At 41.8% G+C, this 16,359-nt stretch overlaps 1 protein-coding gene across 2 annotated transcripts in view; it reads right to left on the minus strand.

Moving 5' to 3' along the window:
* Positions 1-16,359, minus strand: part of SPSB4 (splA/ryanodine receptor domain and SOCS box containing 4) — a 77,569-nt gene that overhangs the window by 21,038 nt on the left and 40,172 nt on the right. The gene's annotated exons all lie outside the window — the stretch shown is intronic.

Consider the following 16,359-nt stretch of genomic DNA (forward strand, 5'->3'; position numbering starts at 1 on the left):
ATTCATTCCCTTCCAACAGGATGGCAGCTAAGTAATAACAGGGAGGAAAAAACCTTAAAGGCCAAGAGAATTAACTGTGTCTTCCTAAAGCCATGAGGTCCTGCATTATTCATGCAGGGACAGCAGTACACTCAGCTAAGAGGGCTACAGGGAACTTGAACTCTGAAGCTCTCATGATTTGTAGCCATTAAAAAGGCAAGCTGCATTATTTTATCTGAAAGCAAAAGACAGTTAACTGCTGCATCTCCTACAGAGGCGCATGGAGACAAAGGGATTGCTTCTGCATCTCACAGACAATGCAGGAACTTCTGTTGCAGAGCTCACAGAACTTGGCTGTTCTCCCTCAGGCACAGCAAGGAAACATGAAGGAATATTTCAGCCAACTGATATTCCTAAAGGCAAGAAAGATTTCTTGGGTTACTAGAAGATGTCAGTGCATGTGGCTGTTACACAGGTGCTTTCCTGGGCCCTAATGAGACCATCAGCACTTAATGCTGGCCAATACACAATCCTTTAAATTAATAAACTCACCAGAAAAAAAAAGTTATTTTGTACTAAAAGCAGCCCTTTACACTTAAGCTATTTACATCACTATGAAGTGCCAGTCCAAACTAATATTGCATGTTTGAAATCTTCTTTCTAAAAATACACCCTCATAGTACAGTGGCTATTATTTCTCTACAGTATAATCATGGAACTGCATGACTGCATTACTGCTAGTCCATATGTGTTAAATAAGTGAGCTAATTTTGTAGAAAATTTCACACCCATGTCTGCAATCTGTTACAATACAATATTTACTTTTTACTTGGGCTGTAAACTATTAAAACCACAACACCAAATCCTGTAGACAAAACTCACATTCACTGAAATCCCAATTCTGAGAAAGATTGCAGAATTTTGAGAATGATGTTCACACACAGACAGTGTTGGTGAAGGAAGGCTGAACTTCAAAGAATTATTTAATATTTGACAAACAAGCTCTTTTGAAGGGGTTCTGCTCCCTTAAACCAAGCTTTACAATTTGGCTACCCTTAATTTCTACTTCTTCATTCTTTCCCATATGCTGATATGAGCTGTTGCATAATGCCCTTAACCACCCACATCTCACAAGCAGTGTCTCCAGAGCAGATGAACTATTGATCCCTTTTCTCCTTCTTCTACTCTATAAGTCTAATGAACTATTGATTCTTTCCTCCTTCCCCCATTTTCTGCTTTGGCTATCCATGCCCCTTCTCCACTGTCTAAATCTCCTTTTCTGTGCAGCCTTAGGCTCATCCTTGTCCACTCTGTCTGTGTCTGAGGTGCTGCTGCTCTGGTCTGTGGTGGGTGTGTGACATCAAAGATTCTGAGTCAGAAATAGAGAAATACAATTGCACATGGAGCTGTGTCCAGCAATGAAGAGCATTGCAAAGGAGCTGGTTCTCCACATATTGAAACTGCAGTGGGACATAACCTGCCACCTTCTGCCCTCCCCATGGCCTGATCCCACAGCCATGAGAACCACCAGGCTGGGCATCCTGCTGCCAGTGAAGAGGCTTCAGTTTTCCATTGTTCTGTAAGTCAGTCAAGGTACTAACTGTGCTCTGCAAATAAACTCCAAGTGGGTTTTTTTGATTCCTCTACAAGCAAAAACTATGAGTTCAATCCCTTACTGTGAGGGAAATATTTAATGCTTCAAACCTCTTTGCTTGTTTATTTTTCTATCCCTAACCAGCTTCCTTCTTCCCCTGCTCCAAAGATTGCCTGCATGCTACAAGCTGCCTCCAGCTCCAGCCCTGCACACTGTCCCTGCCAGCACAGCCACCCCAACACAGCCACCAAACTGTCCCTGACAGCACAGCCACCCCAACACAGGCACCAGCACCAGCTCCTGCTGCCCCACCCATTTCCAAACTCCAGCACCCTGTGACAGACAGAGGCATTGGTAGTTTCACTGTTTACAAGAGATTTAGTTGTACTTTCCCCCACTGAATCCTCTTCTTTACTGCTGTCAGCTCCTCTGCAGGCAAGACAAATGAGGAGAGAACTCCCAGCCTCACACAGCCCAGAGATGTGGACAGAGAAGAGCAATGTGCTTGACTGCTCCAGACAGATCTCCCATAATCAAAGCTTAACTAAATTTATAAAGTAAATAGTTTTCAAGTAAACTTTTGCTAACATTCTGTAGATGTATGGTGACTTATCTGTCAAACATCATTTCAGCCAAGAGTTTTCCCCCCACACCCTCTCTTTGCAGGTCACCAGAGTGATTAATTACTACTCCATTACAGCACCACCACAGACCTTTCCACTGCTCCATGCAGCCTACTTTTCTTTCTCAAATCCCACCCTCCTCTCCAGAGCACATAGACATTAAATCCCATGACAAAGCTCTGCTATAAACTCATTAGCAAGAGTCACCCCAGTCAAACACCTTCCTCGCTGCATCTTGTGTAACATTCACCATAACCAGCTGAATCCAGCTGCTTCATCACATGCACACACCAGTTCTGCAGATCTCAAGTATTTAGAGCAAATACATTCTCTCTGGCCTATTATCTAGTGAGCTCTTCTACTCACAGAAATGAGAGCTTAAAGAATTTACTTGCTCCTTAATATTTGGAGAGCAATAGAAAAGGACGTGGAAGTCTGCAAATATTTTGGGAAAGATCATCTGAAACCTTTACCTAAAGTAATCATCCCAGAGACACCCATTTTCAAAGCCTCACTTCATCAGACAAACTAGAATAAGAAAGTGTTAAATAATGGAATTTGTCTCCCATAGGTAATAGAAACCAAGTGAGAAGGTTTGCAAAGAAATCTCCTGCCATGGTTTGGCACTGAGGTCCTGTCATCTGGCTTGCCTTTTGCTCACCCACTCAGCCCTTTTCCGGGCTGGAAGGAATTCCTCCAGCACATCCACAGAGATGCTGTTTCTTCCATTGCCTCAGAGACCCAGACCTTGGCCATGCCTCAGCTTCCTGCTCCTTCTGGCAGCCACTGAGTCCTGCTGAGCTCGAGGTCACCTCCCAGCGTGGCAGGGGCTGCTTTTGAGGAAGGAACCGGCACTCCTGGCTCCCCTCCCCTTTTAAAAACACAACATCTACACACATTCAGTAAATGGGGAATGAAGGCATTAAAATCAGGTTTATCACCAGTCATACCTTCTTAACTTTTGGGAGGATTGCTCAGCCTTCACTGTGAAACCAATATTTTTCTCTTCTGGTTCTAACTTTGTTAAAAACATTTACCTGTAGAAATCTTACTGACTGCTTAAAAGCTGAATTAGAGTAAGTTTTGATGTGTATGAAAAAAGACATCTGTAACTTAAGCACTGGACCAGGAAGAGGTTGGGTGGGCACAGACTGTGCCCACTCCCTTAGTGAGTATGAGAACACTGAGAGGACGGGGGGCAGCAGTGTGAGCAGCAGAAAGGCCCTCTGGAAATCCAGGGACAGGAGTCCTCACTCTCAATCTTAAAGCATTTCTACTGAAAGATCTGGGGAAAACCAACAACAAAAAAAAACACCCCCAACTTGCCCACCTGAACAGCTTTGAGCCATTTCTGTTATTAAGGAAGAGGATGAGAGCAAACATTAATACAGACTTGTAAAGGTTTCCTTTGGGTTCTGCTTTTTGATCAGACACTAAACTCTTTTGCTCATTGGGGAAAAAGTAACTTGGTTGCATAGCACTGCTATGGTATACATTATAATCAATAATATATAAATATTAACAACAAAAGCAATAAACTTGACATTTAGAGTTTGTTTTTACAAACTGCCTTCCCTCCCTCAATTCTGAGAATGTTTTAGGAGCTCATGTTATTATGAATCATCTACTCAAATATTATTTCCCACCTGGAATAGCATTTGACTTCTTTAATATTCCTGTAAACTTAGATGTGAGTGCTTCAGATCTATTACTACTAAATAATTTAACCAACATGTGTCTCCAAACCTGACTGCAACAGGAGACCAAATAAAATAACTGAATACAAAAGCCATTGTTGAATCAAAGCTATGAGAGATGAAAGGCTGTAAAAGTTCCACTTCATGAGCCCTACTTCTGTAGTTCACTCAAATCCCAGCTCCCACTCATTAAGGAGGCCACAAACACCTCCAGAGAATGATTTCTTCTACAAGGTTTAACTTCTGTTGTGACAAAGTTGCTCAAGTTTCCTTACCAGGCAACAGATCACTGCATCAGCAGCACCAACCCAAGGTGATGGGAAACACGCTGGGATGAGCTGCCACCCCCCAGGATCATTTTCACACAGCCTCCTCCTCTCCCAAAATACTCCATGTAACAGAAGTCTCATTGTTGTGGCTCCAACAGAATGTGCAGATGCTCACCAGATGCTGCCAGAGTGGGAATGAGGTGGAAAAAGGAGCTTCAGCTGTTACAAACATGACAGGGCTTGATCAGCTGCTATTGCAGTCAGCAGAACATCACTGCACCTCATGGCAGCAGTGCTGACTGACAAAATCTTATCCTCTGCAGGCAGACACCCACAATGACTTTAAAAAAGCTCTATGAAATGCAGCCTCATCCTTCTATCACTTCTCAGGCTCAGGAAATGCATCCAATAACTTGTCTTGCTGTGTCCATCAAGAGATGCCCTCCCTGTCAAGGCCAGGTGTTCCCAGGCTGGGAGCACAGGACACACAGATGGCTCCTGAGAGGCCCTGCTCTGTGTAAGGGGTTCTCCACTGCCTCAGCCAGGAATCTAATTTTATTTTCTGCTGGTATAAACTGAGCATTGCTTACAATTATCTGTCTGTGCACATTCCAAAGGGTATTGTCTCAACCACTGGGGCACATGATACTGTAATAAATGTTTTGAAAAACTAACAAATGTTCTAGCCTGAGTCATGGAAACACTGAAGTTCACCAGGACTTGTGAAAGGAGGAATGATGGAAAACCTGCAGTGATGAGGAAAGAAAATTAATACAGCTGGTAGCATGTATTGGACACCTAAAAATACTGTAATTATATTTTTTGCCATAAATATATTTAATACCTTGATAAATGTTGAAAGCTGCCCCACTGCCCATTCGGTTATCAACATTTATCAACTGATGTGGCTTGGCCAAGCACCTGGCCTGGGCCCAGGGCTCAGAGTGCTGCTGGTGCTGCACTGCAGGCCCAGATAAACCTCTGCCAATGGATTCACCACACCTGCTCGAGCTTGACAAATGATACCTGAACAACAGCAAAAGCCAGAACAAAAAGACTTTGTTTTAAAATTGTCTTTTGTATTTAACAGAAAGAAGTTGAAGCATGAATATGTGTCTGGTCATCTCAAGAGCTAGCTGTGTGCTTTAGGTTGCAGCCATCTAACACAGCTAAAAGGCAGCTGCTGCTCCACTTGTCTTTTCCTCCTCCCAGCTTCCAGAAAACACTGCAATAAATGTAGATTAAAATGGTGATTTCTAGTGCATTAAAGGAATATCCTGATTGATTAAAAAAAAAAAAACCCTACAAATTTCCCTGCCCCTCAACAATTTTAAATACACAGACACACCCCAAAACAGATGAAAAAGAGAAGTAGAGATAGTAGGGAGAGAAGGAAAATGGGAAAGGAATTTTTAATCTCATCTTTCAGATAATTATGACATGCTTTGTAACTTTTAGATAACTGAGAAAGCCACATCTCTTACTAATAAGCACTGCTTCCATGTAAGGAACTGGGGCTGGAAAGACTTTTCTGGTAACCAAGAGTTTCTTCTGGGAGTGCTTAGGATAACTCTGCTTGCCTGGTGCTGCAACTAAAATTTTATGATACAATGCTGAGAGGGTGTGCATGTGCATACACTTGTACATGTACTCTGAGCATCTGCACACACACACATGAACATGGTACTTTCTACAGAAGGCAAATTATAAGAAGCAGTGGTTAATGAAGCAGCATCCTCTGATTTTCTGCTCGTAAATACCCATGTCTGCTTCCATAAGCCACACAATTTCAGAGCTCTGCACAGGTATAGGAATGGTGGATCTGACCTGAGGCTTATCAGTCCAATTCTTTCAAATGAAATCACTGAAATACAGCAGCCACTTGGGTCTACATAAATGACATTACCAAGAAGTTGCACAGCCCTTGTAAGGACAATTGCATCTTCAAAAAGTCATCTGCAGGCACTTTAAGAGGAAGAAAGAAATAAGACAGATACAGGAAAAAACCTACTTGTTTCAGAAGAAAGCCCCTGTAATTACACAGAAATCTCTGTGCTTGCATTAGATTATACAAGAGCTTAAAATGTTTTGAGTTTGGTTTTCTCCCCTCATTTTATGCAAACATTCTGCACACAAAACAGCCATTGAGCTGGCATTACAGAGAAATATGGGAAAAGACTGATCCCAAAAGACTACACTGTCAGTCTTCGGTATTCCCAGTCTAAAAATAGGTTTTAAAGGGCTCATCAGTGCCACCAGGCTTCTGAGCTCCTGTTAAATCTGAACCTCCTGGAGTCCTGTCTCCATCAGTGCCAGTTCAGCACACGAGAGAAGCAGCACAACCACAGTTCAGCAATTTTCTCTGCTCTAACATTCTGAATATGAGGTTCAAGAAACAGAAACATACCCATTTATTCACTTTGGAACACAGTGGGGGTTTCTGTGCTCCAGGGAGGCTGGAAGGACAGGAGCAGGCAGTGCCTAGGGCAGCACAGAGGGTGACTGAGCCCTGCAGTGACACCTCCTCCAGCGGGCAAAGGAACTTATGGGGGGCTCCCACAAGGAGCCTTCTGTGACTTTCCATCTGTCAGCCCTCGTGATGCAAGGGCTGTCTGTGTTTACCAAAGCAGATCAGTGAGTCCAGACATGGGGCTGAAACACCCTGTGCTAAAGCAGGGCCAAGAGCTGATACCACTGGTCCTGAGCAGCAGCTGCTCCAGATTATCACTTCCATGGAGAGCAACAGGTGCTCATTCATGAAAAACAGATTTATTCCCTGACACTTTCTTGCTGAGGATCATTATTCACAGATACACATAAGGCCTGGACTGGATTTCTTCTCTTCATGCTCTTATTCAAAGATTTTAAGAAAAAAATCCAACAGTCTGCAGCAATATGCTGATGGGTTTCCATCACCTTGGATCACAACTGGCCAGGGTAGAACCAGACTCCAGGAACACCACTGTCCCTGGGAGCCTCATGGCTTCTCCACACAGGCTGCTCCTGCTTCTTCAGCTCCTGCATTCACTGACTTTATTTCTGTGCTCAAACTTCCTGCAAGAGTATAATTTTCAGATTTCTAATAAAGGAGAAATAAAGTGCAAGGAAATATGTTTCAAAAAACCATCCTGTAAATCCTAATCTGATAATTTCTCTTTTATAAACTGCAGAGTGATACAATTACATGTTTCTGATCTTGTTTCCTTGGTTAACAAAAGGGTAAAAGTTGCCCTCGATTATAGCAACACACCTGGAGAGCCAGAATATGAACACAATTCCAAATACTCAGAGCTACAGCACATCAGCTGAAACCAAAAGGTTGAGGGGTTGGAAACAGTAAGAAAAAGGCCAAGATGCCCACAAGGATGAGGAGCTGTCAGGCCCAGAGCTGGTGAAGTTACTATGGGAAGTAACTTTAAGCAAGTCCATAGCACTTGCTGCAAACCCTACTGACAGCAGGGAGTGCAGGGGTTCCTCCTGCATTACACCACTATGAAGCAAAGGCACAGAAATTTTCTTGTGCTGTTGGCAGCAACTCATCCCCAGGTTTTTAAAGCAGAAAGTAGACCACAATACAGTAAAACAACCACTTCATCACAGAAAAGGAAAAGAATAAAGAATAAAAGAGAATTTCACGTTCCATATTGCATACAATTGTACACAACAACTTTCTGCATATTCTCCATTATCTTCAATAATATGTAACATTCAAGTCAAGATTTTTTTCCAAATAAAAATGAGACATTGATACAGGAACACCACTTCCTGTAATACCAATTCCAATAGCCATAAGAAGCAGATATCACCACACCACTTGTGCCAGCAGCTTGAGCTGCTGTACAAATTCCTAGAAAACACACAGAAACACAAGCTCCTGATCTCCACCCAGTTATGACCTTCCTTAGCACAGTGCTCACCAGACACCCCACTGAAATTTCCTAATTACACCTATATGAAATATGCTGCTGTTTTGGTTTGCTTGATTTTACATGAGAAGAGAGGCTCTCTAAAACTGATTCTGCCCTGGTTTTCCAGACTGTCCCCATAAACATTGTGTTAATTCATTCAGGTCAGCCCCTAAAGACACAGCCAGCTCTGCAGAGAACACTATCAGCCTGTTCTGAATCAGCAGAGATGCTGGCAGCCTTTCAAGTAATCTGAAAAAGATGAGGTAGCTGCACAAGGAATAAACCCTAAAGTGCTCATCCAGAATTACCTCTGGGAAAGACCAAGCATTTTGCACATGCTAATTCCAACAATTAACCTGAGCTGCTTATGTACAAACTTCTGAACACATTTTTAAATGCAAATGACAAATTTCCCATTAAATACTAAGTCCTTAGAGGAAGACACCACATTTATGCTATACTGCACAAAAACAGTATGTTCACTTTCCAGCCAAAGTTCAAAGGATCCCCAAGAGGATGATTCAGCAGTTAAGGCACATCTTTCAGTATTAAACTGGTGAATCTCTTTCCTCAGACCACACACAGTCACCATCCTCCTCTTCTTTTGAAATTTTTAATGCATGAAAAGTAGTTCTGAATCAGAAGAGGAAACTTTTCATTATTTGTACTGTATGAGAGAGAGAGGGCTGCTGCTCTGGCTGGTTCAAGTCCTGCTCTTCATTAGCAGCACTGTCACCTGTACTCTGTGCCCAGCAACAGCAGGGCAGACCTGCTGCTGCTTCAAGGAGGAAGACACCAGTAAAATTACAATTAATAATATTAGGTTCTAAAAACTTGGGGGAAAACAAGGAGAAGAAAAACAAAACCCAAACAATGTAATAGCACTGATTAACTCATACAAGTCTCCATAGAGACACTATTTCCAAGATAAAGCATCTTAAACCCCAGTCTAGGAGCTCCATTTCCTGCTGGTTTTGAGCCACACACAGTGTGTGGGGCCCAGGATTGCCAGCACTTGTTCACCAAATCTGGGGCCTCCTGAAGGCACAGGAGCCTGGGGAGCCACAAGCCAAGCTGGATTTTCAGGCTCCCTGCTTCCAGATCTATGTAGATCCTACTCACCCATATTTGATGTGAACATTTCAAACATTTGTTTAACAGAATTACAGACTTTATGTTAATCTGAGAAGTTTCCAACAGAAGCAACAACTCTTTGAATATGAACTATATACAACTAGGGTGAAATGAAAAAAGAGGATTTGGTGCTTTAGTTATTAAAATATCTTTCACTTCATTCCTGCCTCCTGTAGCAGCACTAGCAAGACTACCAGAACCCGTACAAAAGCAACATTTTTGTTTTGCAACCAATTTCCATTTCAAAACAGCAAATCTAGGCATTACTGTTTGAATGATTTCTTAAATCTCATTTCCATGTGCCATGCAGAGACCTGCTTCTTCTGGTCTGTACTGTGGAATCTTCCAACCTACAGATCCATCTGAGAAGGGCCTGAAAACAAAGGACACACATGCTCCCTGCAGCTTTTTGATAAAGAGTTGATTTGCATGAGGCACTACAAATTAGCCTGTTTCAAATGAATGCAAAATCCCTAATTTACACTGTGCACATATTCAATAGATTATGAAACTCATAATATTGGGTTAAATAAAACTTATCAATTGTAACTGCTGGTTTGGACAGGGTTATTATGGAGTGATTCTAATCACTCTAATAACTCCAGAAAGAAAAAGGGGCTTTAAAAAAGACCCATACTGCTAAAGTGCTATTCCTGAAGGAACTAGCAGCTGGCCATAGCAATGTTACAGAGTGCAATCTCTTCCTCAATCTCTACTGGATATTTGTTGTCTCTCTCACTGTTGTTTCAGCCAGACAGAAAATAATGTCAAACCTTATGCTATTCCTAGCTCTTGGCCATGTTTCTCATTTGCCTTTGGAAGCAGCTATTTTGCCTTAATGCCTTGGTAGTTTTGAGCACTCCAAATAAACAAACACAAGATATGCAGGGGAAACTGGCTCACTTCACTCACTTCCACTTCTTTCAGACTTCAAGTGGAGACATGCAAGTCATAAGTCTTGAACCACACACATACAAAAGCCATGCTCATAAAAAAATAAATACACATCCCATTTCAGCCACATCCTCCTCAATTATTTCTGGCAAGCAAAATTCAAGATTTCAACCCAAGCTGTCTACAATTAAGAAGGGTGCCATGATGTACCTGTTCCCCATGCCACGAGTTTAGCTCTAAGCACAGAAACTGCTGTGTTCTTATGTCTAGATTTTTATTATTAATATTTTTTAAAAGAAAGATATTAAGATACTAGTCCACAGCAACAGTGTGCAAGGGAATTGTTTCCATGCAGTTTGTGGAGGCCACAAACACCACAGGGACACACATGATGTACACAAGAAGGAGTACTGCCCTTTGCTATTTTAGCACCATTAATCCCTTTCCCCCACCCCCTTTTTTGAGTGAGATGAGCTCAGAGTTACCCTGTGTGATGTCAATGGTTATTTTGTGCTGATTACTGCAATCCAATCTCCAGACAGGATATATTTACAGCTGTCTACACTGTCTTACAATAAGCTGATGGATGACTCATCCCTTTTCCCCCTTCAGCTGAAATCACACAAAGGAAGATGGAGACAGAATGACAGCCCATGGGAAGCAGGGAGAGGTGAACTGCAAAGACTTTGCTCTGTGTTTAAAACACATTAGAATATAAGTCTTTACTTGTGTATGCAATGGCAAAAAATAATCCTAGAATATATATAATTTTCAATGCTTTGGTACATATAAACCAACAATAAACAGGCACTTATTCCAGAGTTCCAGTACCTGTGTGCTTGCAAAGGCTGGTATCCCAGTGCCATGAGTGCATGTCTCCTTGCCATGTATATTAAACAGCATGCAATAAATTAAAAATCAATTATCATAAATTTAATACATTACAGGAGGATGAAGTGTCAGAAGAAACAAAAACTTGACATTTTCCATCTATGATCTCGGTGAGGCAGATTTGCCAGCAGAATAAAAATATGACCAGATGATGGGCTGCTAGCACAGACTGGTGACAGAGACAGTCAACTCAGCAAGGCTGCAGGCAAGGAGCACGTCTGCTCCGTGTGTCAATGGGCAAGGATGGGACTCTGCACTGCCACAGAAAAATTTAAAAGAGGGATAAGTGTATTCACAGCCTGCCTGCTCTCATTCCTGTCAGCATCAGCAAAAGAATATTTGATAAAAGGCTGGAAAAGAGCTTGTGGTTTTGTTTTTTAACCTGGCTCAGTCAGTCTATAATCACAGCCTATTACCCTAATTCAGGGTGTACCAGAGGAGAGCCAGGATCCCTAAGCTCCATTGGTAATGATGGATCAGCTGGCTCAGCAGGATGTGCAGGATGTGTCACCAGCTCCGGCCACAGGTGGGTTGGGCTCTTCCTACAGATTCTGACCAGGCACCAGGAGTCCTCATGGACAGTCAAGCATGTGCCTCCATGTTGCTGAGTTTCAATGAATTTACAGAATCACTAGGTTGGAAGAGATCTTCAAATCATTGAGTCCAGCCCGTGCCCCAACACCTCAACAAGACCATGGCACCAAGTGCCACATCTAATCTTTTTTAAACACATCCAGGGATAGTGACTCCACCACCTCCCCAGGCAGACAATTCCAGTACTTTATCACCCTTTCCCTAAAACAAAGAAAAAAGCAAGATATTAATCTGGAAATCTAAACGCTGCCCTTCCATCAACAAATAATCTCCATTAGATTACTTAATTAAAAGTGAATTAACAGTAACAGTCATATGACTTTTGAAGTATTTGCTACACAGAAATGCTGCATCTTGAACAGAAAGTCTTCAGTACTACAGAGATAAGCAAAAGCTTCATGTAAAATGCTTTCCACTTTAAAAAACAAACAAATGAACAAATAATTCTATGTTTAAAATATCAGTTCTTGCACATCATGTCCCCAAATACATGTTTGCTACAAATGTTTGAATATATACTTACAATGTGCAAAACCAAAAAATAAAATTGCAGAAATAAACACATCAATTCTGTTTTTTCAATACTTAATATGCAGGGTAAACAAACCCAAGCAGGTGTATGTCAGCTCATGCATACAAACTCCAGACTTCTGCAATGTTCAATGCTGAATTAAAAGCTTCCTGTCAGCCTTCAGGGGAAGCTTTGTCAACCAAACCTGCAGCTTGTAAAAGTCCATTCCTTGCTTATCTAGAAGTGGCAAACACTGCCAATGCTCTCTACTGCCCCATGGAATTGCCATCACCTTTTGGATATGCTCTTGCCTTGGATTATTTCTGCTGAGTCACAGCATTCCCTCACCATCTGCAAAGGCACAGGCAAGCTCAAGTTATTCCTCCTTTTGGAGGCAGCTTAGAGGATGCCACTGATCCTCTCAAAGGACACAGCAAACTTGGCACTAGCAAATAGAAGTGCTGATTTTCTCTGACTGAAGGAGAACAGGCGTGGAAATAGCACATGCAAGAATTAACAATTCTGCTCACAGGCTACCCTGCAGAGAAAGGAAAAAAACTAAACCAACAAAACCAAACAAATTCAACCAACCAACACCCAGTTTGCAGACACATTTAAATACGGATATTAAAACCTCTGCAGCACAGCAGTACAACTAGAATAATCCTACACACTAACCTGTCTTTGCAGTACAACTTGCTTTGCTCCAGGGGTATTGATTTTCTTGCATGGCTGTAATTTAGGGAGTCATCCAAAGTAATTACAAAATTCCACTAATTAGCCTCCTTGCTTCTAGATGTGACTTCAAGGTCACAACCAGAACCTACATCAAACTGGAGTTACAGAAAGAAATCCCTCACTGTCAAGAGTTAAATTATCATTCTGCTTCCTTCCCCAAACACATACCAAAAAAATCAATTCTTGATGTGGCCCATACTGCATTATTGATGTAGAGATGACATAAAATATCCCTAATTCCATTAGCTGCTGTCTGAAAGAAATGTTAGTAAGTACATGATATTTAATGGCAAAGAGACAAGAACCCCATGGCACAAATCTCTCAAACCAGCCCCTCATCCTGCCCAGGGATCCATGGAAGTAGCTGCCAGCCAGGCATTACTCAAGGGCATCAGAGGCTTTGCACACAAAAAAATCTGTCACAGGCTTTGTGCTTTATCCAGCTGGCCATGGAAATGACCTGGTATTAAGGGCTACTTTGCAGCATGTGTACCTGAAAACCTTTTAACTTCCAGATGGGATGCAGAGGGAGAGGACAGGCTGTGCCCAGGAACTGACAGATCCCCAGCCTGGGCTGATTTTCCATTTCCCAGTGGAGACACAATGGCCACATTATGTGCCTCATCACAGCAATAAAACTGCTCTGAGCAGCAACAGGAGAGTCACCTTGGCTGCCATAGCTGAAACTACTCCAGTGGCCAGGGAGGGGCATTTCCAGAGGTGTTCAGCTGTGCACTCATGGAAAAATCAGAAGTGGAGTTGCCCTGGCTGTGGCAGAATAAAGCCAAGGCAGAATTTGCCTCTACTGTGACTGAATGAATCTCAGCAGCTCCTCTTCATCCAGGAGAACCAAAATCACCCAATGTTGACCCAGCACAGCAACAGCCACAAAATCAGCCTGTCACTCCCTGATCTGATCCAGTGAGCAGAATTAGCAGCTGTGTCAAGGTAGCTGAACTTAAATGAAAAAAGCCACACAACTGGGCAATTTACTGCACATCCCAATAAAGTGTACCAAAGGGTAATAAATTACCCTAACTACTAAAACATACAACTTCTAGTTCATATTTTCCTTCTAACCAGCAGCTCCTGCTGGGCCCTGCACATGTGAACTTCAAAGGGCTCTTTCTTGTCATTTTTTCCTTGAATACCAACTCCTAGAGCATGATGTGGGTTCTGGCTGCAGGAGCATTCAGCCAGGAGCACTGAACCATGCATGGACTGGAGCAAGACAGCTGACAGCTGAGTACAGAGGGCAACCTCATCCCTGATGGACTAAGACAGAAGAGGGTTATTCAAGAATGTTATGGTTATTATTTATACCTATAAAAATAGGTAGGTGTATGGAGAGGGAGAGAAAAATCTGATACGGGACTTGATGTAGAGTTTTCTGAAAACCAAACTTTTCTGAACTTTTTAAAACAAAACCCAAAGAAACAAACAAGGCTTGAGTGTGATTTCAAGAAAAACACACATTTCAACAGTTTCAGCGAGTATTAATAAGGATTTATGGTTTGCTGGCTGGTTTACAAATATTTTAAAACCTAACACTGAAGTACACATTTAAACAGCAATGGAAAAGTGCATGGATTCACCCACACATTTCTCAACACTTCCTCTCATGGAAAACAGGAATCCCTAATCCCTCACCTACAGGAACTGCCTGCTTGTCAAGGCAGATGCAGTTAAGTTTCTCTTAAAATGGTCAAAGAATTGGAATTTCATTTCTCCCCAGATGCTCTCCATGTATTTGTTCCACACCACAGTGGGATCCATACAGCCTGCAGGCAGCCCTGAGCAATGGCAGAAATGCCAGGGAACCCCAACAGCTGAGGAGAGATGCAAATCATAAACCTGGAGGTGTTTAGCTTGGCCTCATCCCAACACAAGCTCTTCAGCTCAGAAGTGCCAAGCTTTTTTCCTTGCCTTATGAACTTTCTAGGGGCACATGGCCATGTTAATGCTGCAGTAATCTCAGCTCAAGCAAGAGAGACAACCACTTTCTCCACAAAAAGTTCCTTTGTAATAAAGCAATGTCTAGCAGGACACGTCTTAATAATAGAGTCTGTGTTTCTATGCAGTAGTACTGCAGTCAAAAGGGCTTTGTAATGGAATTTCATAGCAAATAAAAATTTGCACAGAGAGCTAATGCAGCAAACAAATGCTTCAAAAATAGAGAGTAACAACAAGAAAAAGTATCTGATAAAACTGTTTCTTATACAAATGCCTCTTCTGTCTGTTTTTCATGTTTCTTATTTTTAATATGCTGATGTCTACTTAAATGGGAGTATGAAGCTCAGTTTTATTAAATATGTTTTCATTAAGGAAATTATCTTCAAAATCATCCTATAGCCCAAAGTGACCATGCTATGAGTTACCCTCCTTTTCAGTCCAGGATTTATTACAGTTTCATTAAAATATATGTTACTCTCTCAGATACTTGAGAACATGAGTGTTATAAATAACACCAAGAGTTATCCTGTGTGATTTCATATACTTTTCTTCCACCTCTAAGCTTAACTCAGTATGTTCAACACAGCCTCAGTATCTAAACTTAGCTCCTATGCTCTGGGAGCAATCTAGTCAAGTATTAAATGTCATTGGACAACACTGACCCTTAAAGTCCCTTCTTATCTTGAGACTGCAGTCCAAGTTTGCTTACTTCAGTATTTTCACTTTCCCAAGAGAAAGCAAATTCAGTGCTTGCAAAGGATGAAAAATCAAACTATGAACAGAACATCAAAAGTGACCCCAAGTACACACAGTGCTGGGGAGGGGGGTATGGGGGGGGGAAAGAGATTTTTTTTTTAAGAAGGGGTAGGTGATAATTTTTTTCAATTGCACCCAGACAATAAACCCAAAACATCAACATTAAAAGGAAAGCAATGTTTTTTACAGTCAAGTCCTTTGTGTGATGTGCACTACATGTTATCAGTTCCCTTCCTGGGTAATTTTGGCACTTTATTAGGACCTTAACATCAAGAAAGACCCTGAAGTGTTTCAAAACCCTGGCATCATCACAGCACTGATACATTGTTGTCTTTGAAGTCACTTTCACTTAATAAAACAGCAGCAAGGAGTGCAGAGGAGGATTGCACAGACCCCACTGTGAAGTTACAGGACATAATAAACAACACTTGGAAAAAAAGAGCAATTTAGAGACACAAAAAAAAAAAAAGTAGGAAAGATTCAGAGCTTAGGTAATTCCTTTGGAAGGACACACACACAGCTCTGTAAGGGATGTTAGTGCTGAAGTGCAACCTCAGCAGCTGAGGGGTGACCCCCTGCATCCCCACCTCAGGAAAACACAACCTCCCCAGGCAAAGGGAATTTAAACAGCACTCAAATTAAAGCAACCAACTAAATAAAAAACCCAAATGGTGTCGTTTTAAACTGTCATGCAGAAGCTGCTGCAAGTTCTCCTGCTAAATTAATTCCCACAGTTTGATTTTTTTTAAAGAACTTATCATTAGGTGCCAACAACAAAACATCCCCTCATTCACTCACTCTCTCACACTCTCAGAATT

The sequence above is a fragment of the Agelaius phoeniceus genome, chromosome 10 (genome assembly GCF_051311805.1).
Source record: "Agelaius phoeniceus isolate bAgePho1 chromosome 10, bAgePho1.hap1, whole genome shotgun sequence".
In the NCBI taxonomy this organism is placed as follows: Eukaryota; Metazoa; Chordata; class Aves; order Passeriformes; family Icteridae; genus Agelaius; species Agelaius phoeniceus.